Genomic DNA, 14510 nt, shown 5'->3' on the forward strand with positions numbered 1-14510 from the left:
AAAGTTGATAAACTTGTGCTGCGTTATTGAAAAAGGGCTGAATTTCCGATTCATATTATTTTCTTGGTCCAGTCCTTTGTTAAAAGTAGTACTTTTGGCAAACAAAGTTCAAGGAAGTAAAATATAAATTTTGTTTTCACATATAAAAAATATAATGGGAATCATATCCATTAACACAATACGATAGTTTTGAATTCAAGGGAGTTCCCAGAAAAATAAAAAAAAATATTTCCCAGTGGATCAGCCATTGCTTCGGTCCATAATAATTTGGTTTCTCAATAATTGGCATGGCCTCTTCGACAAAAGGCATCATTTCGATACTTAGAGTCAGAATTTAGTCGACAGCCAATGTTTTTTATTAAATTTAAAAAAGGTGCATTTGGGATCGAACTAAAGTTCCCTGATCGTCTGGCATAATTTTTTCCAACTTATCTGAAAAAATATGTCTTTATTTTTCAATCTAAATTCGATCCCAAATAAACAGAGATAATAGTTTAGAATTGCTGCTAGTTTTTCCATCATTCCTATTATTTTTTCCATCACATATTTAAATTCAAACTAAAATCTTAAAGTTTTGCTACACAAGTTTTTAATACAACACTTTCGCACATGAATTTTTTGGGGACTGTCTTTTTGAAGCTAACACTTAAACAAAAACTACTTTTTACTAGAGAATTCCTTTGGTAATTATTCAACCATAAAAATAAAAATAACTTCTAGTGTTTGAAATTGTATCCAAAAATAGTTATAGGTAAATAGTATTATGTAAAGTTATACTCAAAGTATCCTAAAACTCTGGGGTAACTTATGTGAGACATTAGGATTCATCATTTTCTTTACAGAAAAGGGTAGAGCTTCCTTATCTTTTATTTATAGGATGCGTATAGGCTCTGATCCAATAGACATGCAAACCAATTGTTAAGTTATGCTATTTTTCAAGTGAAAACGAGTCATTAGAAGGTAAGTAAAGAGTAGATGTATGTCGCGGCGTTTGCTGTGGCGCGTAGCACCTTTCTGATGGAACCACATTTCGTCTAGGTCCATATGGTTCAATTTGAGCCCTAAAAAATTAGCTATCATCGTTACGTAGCGCTCGTTGTTGACAGTGACCGCCTCACTAACGTCGGTTTCAAAAAAGTACGGACCAATTACGCTGCTGGCTTATGGTCATGAACTAGTGAACAAACTATAGTCTTGCTCTTGATATCTATAATGAATTGCTTATTAACGATTTCAAATAATTAGGATCTCTTGGACAAAGTGCAGCAAAATAAAAGAACTTTTAACTTTGAGAAATAACTGTTGTCCTATGCTTGGATCTTGAGTAAGGAAGATAGTTTTTTATCAGCTGAAGACACGTTCAATTTAGATAAGAGTTATGCTGATTTTTCAATCAGCGATATTCTCCAAGTGGTATGTTCATTGCTCGGAGAGTATATTAATTGGCCAACTGTTCATCGTTACAATAATATTTCTCAGACATTGCACAGCTTCTTTTTCTTCAATGTAGACTAGAGATTTCAACCGAAGATGAGGTCGAGGGCGAACTCGGATAGACCCCAGAAGATGGCACAAGGGAACTTATTGTTTCGGTGTCACTAACTTGTGCGTTGAGGTAAATTTCAGCAATCATCTCAAACTTTTGCAATTTCTTGAAAAATTGTTCTTCGCCGGGTGTTTGGGCCTCGGAGCTGGTCCTTTCTTTTTCTGCACTCCTCCAAGAAGAGCAGAATTGACTTATGTTTCCAACCTTAAAAAAAGGGCAGAGATTGGATCTTTGTTGGGTTTTTGAATCATTTGAATGAATAACTTACCTTTCGTTTCAGCAAACTTATTTGCCTGTAGCTCCAAAAGCTGTCCGCCTCTGTCTGCTTTTATACATAAAAACAAAAAAGTTAGATTTATGTTTTTCCACAAAAAATGTATATATTTACATTTACTTTATTCTACCTCTGGAACAGGATGAGGTTCTTTAACAAACTGGTCATCTACAAAAAGAGAACAAAATAAGTGATTTTTGAAGTTTAATAAAAAAAGAACATAATTAACTTCTAAAATTCGGAGTCAAATAGCTTCTTCATCGTCTATTATGTACAGAACATCCTCAAATACAACTTCAACTAACATTTTGTATCTTTTTATTTACCAACAAATACAAAAAGCTGAAATCAATTTTCAAGTTTCTTGAAATTTAACCATGTGTTGGATCAGCTGTTTTGTCAGATAACTACATACCCAAGAAATTCTGGGATACGTGTGGATTCCTTTTTTGACATCTCAGCTGTTTTTGATGAGTTTTTTTTGATCAGCTGTTATTTTACACCTAAAACACTAATAAGAAAGGTATCCGGATACCCTATCTGTCTAAGATTTTACGCAGCCATTAAGACCCGAACAAGTTTTTAAAATTATTACAACTTATTATAAAAATGACGATTTAACCATACAGCTACTTTTCGTGTACTACACGATAATTATGTTTAAAAATGGTTAAAGAGAGTGAAAACGTTATTGTATTGCAGGTATTGCTGATAATCAGATGTCCCGAGGAAGTTCGTAGCTTCTTTATATTGAAATTTAAATTTTTATCAAAAATGTATTACTATGTGTTGTACAAAGTTTTTTAATAAGGACTTGACAACTTTTCTAAGTTTTTTTAAATAACCATTTTGTTTCACTGATACGGCAACATCACAGAACAAATAAGTAGGTAGACTTAAGTTTGAAGTTAAAGCACTTTAAATTGATGTCACCGACTCCGAATATCAGTAGGAAATTTTTTATAATTGTCAGACGTTGCTCGTTCGTGATCTTCAGCATGTTGAAAATAATGATTTTACTGAATAAATTGAATTGAATTAGAAAACCCGAAACATAATTCCGAAATTGAACAATGAATTACGCTGTTCTTTCTTAATTTAACCTTTAATAAGTCGTAAATGATCATTGAAATTTTCAACCAAATAACAATATTTTAAAAGTTTCATTTTAAATAATCCTTAAGATTGTTTTTTTTTGTTTGTGTACATTTTTACAAAGTTCATTCCTCAAAGTTCCCTCATTTAAAAAGAATTATGACTTAATTAACTTTATCATTTATAACCTTTTCCAAAAAAAATTCTCGAAATTTCAGCTTCATAAAATCCTTTTGATTTCGTTAACATATTCTTTCTAAATTAATTTTTCCGACTGGATTCTTAATTAGATACCACAATTTTTACAATAAAACAATCTAACCCAATTTGTTAATTCAAGTAAATAACTCATTAGGTACCTAATCAAAAGTGCAAAACCGCACAAAGAAAACACCATGGGTAGGCGCAAGGTACGTACCTACCTCCTACCCAACGTCTTTCCTCCACCTCCAATTCCCAGAATAATTATATGTACCCTTCTGCTTATTCTCATTATCTTCATTAACACAGTTTCAAAAACATAGAAAACAGCTTAAAACCACATTTGTACTGAAAAATAAAACAAAAATTCAAACAACTTTTCTACCTGATAGCACTCGACTCTCCCTCATCATCATCCACAAAAACAACAAAAACCCCTTCTATAGCAACACTCCTGAGACTCAGAGTAAACATTGAATTCGCTAACTCGGCTCGGGTCGGTTCACCACACTTCTACCAAATATCTCATGATGTGAATAAGTTCCTGCTTTGTCGTACCTAATGTAAAAGAAGATATTTTTGCGCGTGTTTCGGCGTCAAATCAATTAAATATTCAGCCAACCCCCTCCCCTCCGCTCTCTCCCTTACACACACGCGTGCACAAGAACAGATTTGTTTAATTCAACTCTTCCGCACAAAAAACAAACAACAAAAACAGATAACCACAACAAATTCTGGAATTTTCTATCTCACCGAGGAGGCCCCGAATCCGAATGGCAATGGGATTCCTATCATTTCAAAGCCAAAACGAAAACAATTCCAAATTTCACAACCCTGTGCCTATCCACTCAACAACACTCCCATCTTTGGTTAAGCTTCAACTTCAACCACATGCTGCTCCTTAGTGGCAGTCCCAGCCCAGCCACAGATCGCAGTTACCTCAGCTACAGCTCAGATTCAGATAGCGACCGAAGCGACGCGACGACCGTTCAACCTGTAATCACTGTCATCACCGCAAGTCATAGCCAAATCCGTCCCGTTTGTTCCGCGTGCAGCCACCGAAAACAAAACAAAAACCTTAACCGGTCTTTTTAGTAAATCGAAATCTCCAAATCCCCCCCTTGCCCCTTCCTAACTTCCAAACTCTTTTTAAACCCCACCAACCCTAGTTGATGTTCGTCGACCTCATTGTGTTGTGCCCCGGCAGCAGCGCAGCGGCCCCCATCAGCTGGTGAACCGACGACTTCACTGAACCGAGTGTTGACCACTTGATGTCCGGTCCCGCGTGTAGTCTTCCGTGGGCTCTCCAATGCTTCACACGTGAACACCATCGTTGTAGTTTTCGTCGTCGTTCGCATCGTCCGCGACGTCGTCGTCGCATCGTTCGTGCTTTTAACCATTGCTATGCCGCGAGACAGTTGTTGTTTTTGTTGTTGCTCTTGACGTTCGGTCGCATCGGAATTCGAAATTCAAAAAAGTCCAGCTATCAAGTGGTCCACCATCATTGGCGCTGAGTGCGGTGCAGGTAATGTGCCTGATTCCTGTGTCGAGATTAATTTGTTGCAACTTTCTTCCGGATGAACTGCAGCAACAAGTGAGTAGGTAATTGAGCGAAGTCGCAACGCAATGAGTGCTCTTGCTCTGACTCTGTCTCTACCCCTGCCCCTGCCCCTCCGCTGTGCTGCTTAAAACAAAAGATTCAATCTTACAAAAAAATTATATTCGTTTTGTACGTGATTTTGATGGGAAAAAAATAATAAAGTTATACTGCATTTACGAGGTGCGCTACGCCGCAAAGCCGCTGCTGCCGTTGCTTCAAAACATCAGAGATCAGAGTGCAAATTCACAAGCGCCACGATAACCAAGTGAATAACGGTATAGTTCGGTGTTTTGTAAATAAAAGTCAGTGCATCAGTGACCAGTGAGTGCTTAAAATTGTGTGCGATACAAAGGAATACAATCGCCATTGAAAGTTTACAGCTCTTTAAAGCTTAAATTTCCCAAATGAATAGATGAATGTGAAACCAAGAACGGATTAATAAAAATTGTGCATTCATTCTAGGAATTTTGATTGTGCTCCTCCACCCACCTGAAAGGTCAGTTTAAACTTCATTATCAAATTATATCATGTAAACATTCGTGTATCAGTTTTGATTATGTGTCACTATGCCGACGACGACGACAACGTCATACGACAGACGCGACAAGACGGACGTTTCTCTGAATGACCGTAGTAATAATTAATAACTGTTTGAAGGTGAGGCGTTAAACAGTAGAACATTTATTACAAAATTTAGGATTTATTTTGCTCTTATTTCTAAATTTTAAAGAAATTACTTGATTGTTTGAATTCATCATCTACTGACAAATGCCATCATCATCTAAACAAAAATATTTATATTTGTATCTTGGTTTGTGCTCAAAACTGATTTAAAAACAAAGAGTGATATGTTTTGCTTTTGAATACAAAAATTCTTTCTAATTTATTTTCTGCTCACTTAAAAAAAAATATAAATATTTATTATTTTATTAACTTCCCATAGGGAGTTATTGTAATGGGTCTGTTTTGTCAAATGTTGACATTTCTCGACGTTTCAAGGTCCCTAAAGTCGAAATAAAAGATTTTTTACAAAGATGTCTGTGCGTGCGTGTTTATGTATGTTCGTCGGTTTTTTTCGTCGTCCATAGCTCAAGAACCAGAAGACATATCGACTACAAATAAATTTTGTTATACAGATATAAAGGGAGAAAGATGCAGAAAGGGCACTCAAGAAAATTGCGTGGGTGGTGTTTTTTACTATAACAGTTAAAGCAAAAGGTAAAAAAAATGTTTAACCCTAAATATCTCACGAACAAAAAAATGGCTAAGGACTTGGATTAAACTTTATATAATATATTGTAACGTGATACCAAACAAGTGCATTTCTGGAAAAAATCCAATTAACGGTTTTTTTAAATCAAAAAAATTGGAAACGTCGAAAATTTTACGAATAAAAAATGATTTTATCTCCAAAACAATTTGGTGCAACAAAAAATAACATTTATAATATCTGGTAAAATTTTGAGAAAAATCGATTTGACATTTTTTTTCAAAAAGTAAAAACCTAAAAAAAAAATTAATTTTCGGCTCAAATATCTTTTCAAAATTTTGGAACATTGGCTTTAGAACTAATTTTTTTTTAAATATTGTTATCAAAATTGAGTAAAATTTTGAGAAAAATATAATTGAGAGTTTACTAACAAAAGATTAATTAATTAATTAAGATGGTAAAAATGGATTTTCGACTTAAGTATTTTTTGAAATTTTCACTTAGTCTATTTTAATCTTACGAGTAATATTATTTTAAATATTCGGTAATTTTTTTAAAAATCGAATTGAACTTATAAAAGTTCGTAAAAATGGATTTTTGGTTCATATATCTTATAAAAAACTTGAGATTTTGCCTTCAAACTTTTATTAAAAAAATATTGCTGTCAACATTAGTAAAATTTTGAGAAAAATCTAATTGACGGTTTTCTTTCAAAAAAAAACCTAAAAAAAAAACAATACTAAAACTTGGTAAAAAATTACTTTCGACTCAAATAGCTTTTCAAAAATTAAATTTATGATCTTTAAACTTTTTTATTTCACAGAATATATTATTTTCGATACTAAGTAATTTTTTTATAAAAATCCAACTGTCCATTTCTTCATAATAAAAATAAAATCTAGAAAAAATAGTACAAAAGCGAATTTGATAAAAATTGTTGTTCGGTTCTTGGTATCTCTTAAATTAGATTCATTCATCCAATTTGTAATTTAAGAAATGCATTTAACAAAACTAGATTTTCAATCTAAACTTTTTCTTTATATGAAAAATATTGTTGGTAATTTTAAAATTTTTAAGAATAATTCAATTGACAACTTTTTGCAAGACAATTCCACAGACAGAAATTTATCAGTGTGGGTCGCATCCCAGTCTCTTTTTTGCGTTGAAATAAAATTTCTGAATAATTTAATATTGGAAATTCCTTCATCGTAGCTTTGCCGTAGAACTAGTTTTGAAGATACTTTTTTTAAGAATTAAGATGTTCTTAATTCGAATTTCGCATTCTATGACATCTATTTTTTAAAATGCTTAAAACTCAAAATAAAATGTATTATGATTTCCAAAATGGACATCTTTCTCTTTTAGATACAATTTAAATTATTTTAGTATTTTACTTTGTTTCAGAAAATGTTCTTATCTATTTGAAGTTTTAAAAATATCCATATATTTCGAAACTTGTTATAACAGAACTATATAGACATATTGTTCTTTAAAAGAACAAAAAGTTGAAGACTGGCTTAAAATGTATTTTATATTTTTGTAAGGCAGGTGAAATTTAAGAACTTACGAATATTTTTCAAATTATGTATGTATGAATATTGAAGAAAAGAATTTCGGAAAACCATCACGGATTGCATTTAAAAAAGAGCTCCCTAATATATTTAGACAGCCTCATAAAAACTTTTAATACGTATTTTTTTCGAATTTTAAAAAGGATTATTTAAAAAACCTGAAGTGAAATATTAATTTAGTAGACGGATTTAAATTTTATTTTATTTTATTGCCAGTAAGAAAACCTTGTCGACCAGTGAAATTGTTTTCTATGAAATTTAAGTCGTACGCTCTGGCCAAAACATTCCTTGATATTGGTTAAAAATTAATAAATCATTCTTTGTTCGTCTAATTTAATTATATTTTTTCCTCCAATGCAATACACTCGACATTTTTTCAATTTCCAAAACATGATGCAAAGTTCTCTCCTGGTAAAACTTTCAGTTCCTTTTTCCGTTTAGGTTTTTATCGATTCTTTGAGTTTGAGTTTTTTGTCGAAATCTTCAAAAGTTATGAATGAGATTGTTTTATACTTTTCCTACGCACAGATGGCCATTTGAAACGGTTTTCACCGATCATTCCGATACTCTAACATGATCAGTAAGGTTTTAGACTTTATGATCTGATAAATTTAAGTCCCTTGTCTTCAACGCTTTCTCGATCTTAACTCATAACCTTGATCCTGCTCACCGTATTGTTGAATATAAAACCATTTTCCCTAAATACTCCAAACACTGAAATTAAAAACATCCCGACATTTATTTATACGCCCAAGAAACATTTCAGGAGACATTGTTTAAAAACATTAACGAAATGCTTCCCATTAAGAAAAAAGCAAGAATGAGTGGGACGAACCATTTAGAAACATTTCAGAAATGTTCGAAGGTTTCTGAAATGATTTTTTATTTTTTATGATTTTTTACGTTTCTGAAATGTTTCAAAAATGTTTCTATATTGTTTTCACACCTTTAGATTATTTTATTTATAAACATTTTTACACTTAACATATAAAATGAATTATAGTTTTAAAAGTTTTGTTAATAAGTTCTCTTTTGTTAGTTTTTCATCTATTTAACAATTCAATTCAACTTAAATCTTTTCAACCCCATATAGTCGTGCAATAAAACATCGATAAAAAATGTATGCTACAAAATTGCATTTCAAATTTTTCGAAGTATAGCCAATGTTTCGTGAACTTCACACTACTAAAAATTCAACTACAAATTGTTAAAACATTCTTACCCATTTGCGTCAAAACTTGCAATCAATAAATTAAAACAATGAATTTTTAGCTGAATGCTCTTGCAGGAACCTAAATGTCATATTTATCATTTTAGACGGAGGAATCGAGTCCAAGTATTCAATTTTTAAACCTTGATGCCTTTTATTTCGATTTCAATTTTAAGTTTTAGAGTTTGGTGAATAAAGAACAAAGAAATGAGCTGGAATCATCGTATAACATGAAAAAGAGAGAGTAGTTCAAGGCAGTGTGCGCTGTGACAAACGTAACTATTGCCGCAAGAAGCAGAATATGCTGCAGACAGGTGCGACAGCAGGATCGTTTACAGAATAACCAAAGAAGATCTGACCGGTCCACACAGCTCAAAGCAACACCTGGTGAAAGAAGTAGATGGTATTGTGATACGTTCGGTGGATGAGCAAGTCAGAAGGTAGAAAGAACAGTTTTATTAGGTCTTAAACCGATTGTTTGCAAACAACGTGCATCCGATGCCTTCTGAAGCTCCTAAAACTAGTCCCAGAATCCACACCGCACCTTCCAGTAAAAGTGAGATCGTTGCCGCAATTAAAGTAATTAAGAACAAGAAATCGGTAGGACTTGATGGAATACCCGCAGAGCTTTTACAAGTAGTGCCAACTTCATCAAGCGAATTACTTCATCCACTCATAAAAGAAGCCTGGACCACCGAAAGCTTCCCCGAAGAGTGGAAAAAGGAAATGATCGTCAAGCTCCCAAAAAAAAGGAGATCTAAGTAAGTGCGAAAACTGGAGAGGAATTTGCGTTCTACCTGCTGTTACCAAACTTGAGGCTACACACACTGCCGAACAAACAGGAGTCCGCGCTGGACCCTCCTGCATTGATCATATCAACACCCTGTGGATCATTATTGAATATCGAGGACCATTACACCTGCTGTTCATCGACTTCGAGAAGGCCTTTGGTTAGCTTTGCTGAGGAGAAGCATTCCAGAAAAACGAATTGCAACATATGATGGACCCAAGTGTTACGTTCTGCAAGTGGTAGGTTATCAGAGGATTATGAAATCCGAAATGGAGTCAGACAGGGCTATATTCTGTCACCAATATTTTTTGTTTTGGTGAAAAGCGATGTACTGGATTTTGACATTCTATTTAAAGCATTTGGAATACTCGGACGATGTTTGTTTTCTTTCTCATAGGATCATGGATCCCCATCAAATGGCAACGTGTGTGGAGCGAAAAGAAGAAGTTGTGGGGCTGAAAATTAATTCCCGAAAAACAAAAATGATCAGCCTCGGAACATGGCTATCCTCTCAAATAAATATTTCCTCGCAACCGGTTGAAAAGTGGAGACCTTTTAATACCTTGGAAGTATCGTCTCCATAGATAGCAGAACCGAGCAAGACGTCATGTCTCGAAAATTTGGAGGAATAACTATATCAGCTTAAGAACAAAGCTACGACTGTTTCGACGGTTACTTAGACCATTACAGGAAAGCTGCAAATCTTCATGAATAGATGTCTTCTTCGAAGGCGTAAGTAGCAATGGATTTAACATAGGATTCGAAAAGGTAACGACTGCATTGGAGGCCAAGTAATGCAGTAGAATCCGCTCACACAAGAAGAAAGAAGAGCTGGACGATCGAGAAGCACATGGCGAAGGACAGTCGAGGTGCAATCAGCGTCACTAGGCAAGAGTTTGAGGGATCTGAAACACATCTCCGAAAACCGCACACAATGGCGCGTAGGCATAGTAGAACCATATGACCCCCCTTGGGGTTCCCAATGCACTTAACAGGTCTAAGGACCTAGGTAAGTAAATAAAGAACAAGACAACGTACAAAAAACAAATAATCCAGATTTTGAAAAGAAATTACGAAGTTTATTTTGCAAAACTTGGATCCTTCAGTAATTTTCTACATTCGGAAATTGAAAAAAAAAATTAAGTACCGTGTTGGACACAAAAGTTATTATAATCATAAGGAACGTGTTAAGGGATTAATAACAGAAAATAAAACATCTTCATCATTATTATTAAATTTATTCTCGCTCACTTCTGTTTTCTTTACAAAATAACGTATTTTTGGTTGTAACCAAAAGCATTTTAAAATAACAAAAATTAGTAAATTAAAAAAAAGTAATAAATATTTTCTGTTACTTCATTGATGTACTAACAATTGTCTATGATTCTTCTTAAAATCTCATAACCGGATTAATTTTCAAGTTAAGTTTCCAAGAGTAATAAAAGCTGTCACATAAAACTTAAGATTAACATATCATAAATACCTATGTGTCTTGAATTATTGACAATACAACAAAATTAAATCCTCAATTTTATTATCACCTTAAATTTTATGAGAAAATGCATTAAAAAAGAGGAACAAACATATGAAAGGATGACCCCTTTTCACTTGAGAGCCGTTAAAGATTTTTCTATTTTACTTTTTGATCTTAAATACTCAGTTTTCTTTCTCAAGGCAAAAATAACAAGAAAGTCTTTAAGGTTAATTAAAAAGCAAACAACTGCCACTTTTCATTTTTTATTTAAGAAATTAGTTTTAAATATGTTTTCTTATTGTATTATAATTTTAACAAAACAAAATTAACCATTTATGATATTATATATATTTCATCAAAGTATTAAAAAACAGCTGTACACATTTCATTCTTAAATGCTTGATAATCTTTGTTAAAGCTATAACGCTTCTGTTATATCATAAAATCTCTTCATATATTTATTTTTTGTAAGTGAAGGTAGTATCCTTTAATATCATTCCTCTTTGACATCTTATGAGGTATTGGTATTTAGAGACATAATATTTATTTTAATTAAACAAATTATTGCAATATCGATTCAAAATGTACAAATGTCAGTAAAACAAAATTTTCTAGGAACTAATTTTCTTTAAAAAACAATTTTAATTGATCTTAAAAAAATCTGTTTGCAAAAACAAATTAAAAGTTTATTAGCTCTAATTTGTGACATTTGTATAAAAAAAAATATGTTTATAATATAAAAGAATTTTGCGTCGCACACAAAACACATTCCGCAATTAAATTCAAAACTCAGATGTGCATTTGATTCGAACCAACTACTTGTATAACTTAGTTAAAGACACATTTTGTTTGGTCTGTTTTAGGCCTGAGTCAAGGCATTTAGTCACGTAACTGATACAAATCACGAATTCATCATGAATGTTGCAAAATATATACATATGTACATAAGTAGAACAAGAAAAATGTAGATTTTGCGAAGTTTATTGCTCTTTTGTTTTGAATTTATTGTTAGAAACCGGGGGATACAGTTACAACTTACAACTTAAATGACTTCTTATTTTACTTTTTCCAACTACCCACCTGGGAAAAATGAATGTAATAAATTATTTTGATGAGGTTTATGTGTACTACATATGTTTGAAAAATTCTTGAGAATTCTGTTTTTATTTAAACAAGATTAGAAAACTACAAGTAGGCAATAAAGTAGGTTTTCAAAAATTAAGAAATAATTTAATTTTAATTTAGGTTGGATTTTTAAAACATTTATGGTGCAAGGCTAGAATTTTGTGTTTAGGATATTTAGGGAAAATCTTTGGTTCAAGCCTAAAGAGAGTTATTTTTTAAGTAAAAAATGGCCTACTTCCATTTTTATTTTTGAAAAGCATAAGTACTTTCCAACATGACTGTTGTCAAAAATAAGATGTTCTTTAACTCTTTGTTCGCGAAAGTGTCCATTACATTTGGCACAAATGGATTTGTTTCGAATCATGAAACCTATAGGAACGTATCAGAAAAGTTTAAATTTTGTGGTTCCACAAAAAGGTAAATAACACTGGTTGACAAGGTTTTGTTCTTGGCGTTAAAATTGCACTTTTTCAATTAGTTTTGATGCTCTTAAATCAAATGAGACTTCAAAATTACTATGTAACGTAAGGTTTTTGAGATGTATAATACTTTTTAAAATTTGAAGAAAAAAAAAACAAATGTTAATAATATATACCTGTACTCATTTTAAACTTCCCACATGAAGTTATTGTAATGGATCTGATTTGTTGAATTGAAAATTTTGACATTTCTCGACGTTTCAAGGTTACTATATTATATATTGTAACGTGATACCAAACCAGTATATTTTTAGAAACAAAATTAAATTAAGGGTTTTTTATAAACTAAAAACAAAACTGAAAAAAAAATATTCACTTCGAAAATTTTACGAATACAAAGTGATTTCATCTCCAAAACAAGAAAAAATAACGTTTTTAACATCTAGTAATTTTTTGAATGAAATCGAAATGAAAGTTTTTTTTGTATACAAAATAAAAACCTAACAAAAAATTACTCAAAGTTGGTAATAAAATATTTTTTTTTTTAAACTTAACATTATGGGTTTAAATTTATCTTATCTTACAACAAATATTGTTATCAAAATTCGGGACATTTTGAGAAATATCGAATTGACGGTTTTTTAACAAAAAATAAAAACCTAAACAAAAAAATATTAATAAAAGTTGGTTTAAATTGATTTTCGACTCAAACATCTTTTCAAAACATTGAGATATTGGCTTTAAACTACTTTTATTTTTTAAAACATATTGTTGTCAACATACAGTCAAATTTTGAAACAAATTTAATTGACAGTTTTCTTACAAACAATAAAAACCTAAAAAAAAAAACATTACTAAAACTAGTAAAAATTTACTTCGACTCAAATAGCTTTTAAAAATATAAAAATATTGTGCTCAAACTCTTTTTATTTCACAGAAAATATTGTTTTCAATATTCAGTTGTTTTTTTATAAACAGCCAACAGTCAACAGTATTTTAAAAAATAAAATCTACAAAAAATAGTACTCAAACTTGGTAAAAATTTATGTTCGGTTCTTGATATCTCTCAAATTAATTTCTTTCATCCAATTTGTAAAAATTTAAGAAATACTTCTAAAATTGGTAAAAATTTATTTTCGACTAAAAATCTATTTAACAAAAACTTAACTATCTCTTTATATGAAAAATAATGTTGGTAATTTTAAGTTTTTTAAGAATAATTCAACTAACATTTTTTGTTAAATCAACACGAAAACCTACAAACTTTTAAGCAAGATAAATCGACAGGCGGGAAGGAAAGTTATCAATGTGGTTCGTATCCCAGCCTGTTTTTGTAGATACAATTCGGGAGGGTTTTCTAAATCTATAATCTCCTATTCCTTCGTATTCAGTTTAGTTATTCATAATATTTCCAAAAAAAATCATCTTTTTTTGGTTGAATTCGAATTATATTAAAAATCTTAATAATAATGTTGAAATTAATTACAATAAGTTTAAATCAAAGTTAACTTTAAAACTTTTACTTCAAAACTATGAAAGTATTTAATTAAAAATTTGTTAAAAATTGTGTATGGAGTGATGTATCTTGAACACAAAGACTTGTGATTTACAAAACCATCATACAATTTACTGTAAAGGAACATTTTATGTTTTAACTAAGTCTTAAAAAATTAGTTTTGGTTGTCTTTATTATTTTTAAAGGAGGATATTTTAAAAACCTGATGGAATAGACAAATTTAAAGGCGAAATTCAAATTCAGGACATTTTAATCCTATAGAAATATATTTCAAATGTAACTTTGTCCACCAACCATGGATGTCTATGATTTTTAATTTTTTTATGAACTTTTTAAAAATAAAATCAATTTTAAAGTTCAATAAATTTGCAACAATTTTAGCCTAACAACAGACCGATTTTAAGTTATAGGACTACCATTTTTGTTCCAGAAAAGGTGTACCACTTTGAAATTTTAGTTGGTGCTTAAAGCTGCTCAAA

The 14510-nt window shown here is 31.5% G+C and overlaps 1 protein-coding gene across 1 annotated transcript in view; it reads left to right on the forward strand.

Annotated features, from left to right (window-relative positions):
- The first annotated feature begins 4356 nt into the window (after positions 1-4356).
- LOC129950497 (titin) overlaps positions 4357-14510 on the forward strand; it is a 164305-nt gene continuing 154151 nt past the window's right edge. Inside the window, exon 1 of the mRNA XM_056062434.1 lies at positions 4357-5212. The gene's annotated coding sequence lies outside the window, so the exon portion shown is untranslated. The remainder of the gene's footprint in view (positions 5213-14510) is intronic.

The sequence above is a fragment of the Eupeodes corollae genome, chromosome 3 (genome assembly GCF_945859685.1).
Source record: "Eupeodes corollae chromosome 3, idEupCoro1.1, whole genome shotgun sequence".
Lineage (NCBI taxonomy): Eukaryota > Metazoa > Arthropoda > Insecta > Diptera > Syrphidae > Eupeodes > Eupeodes corollae.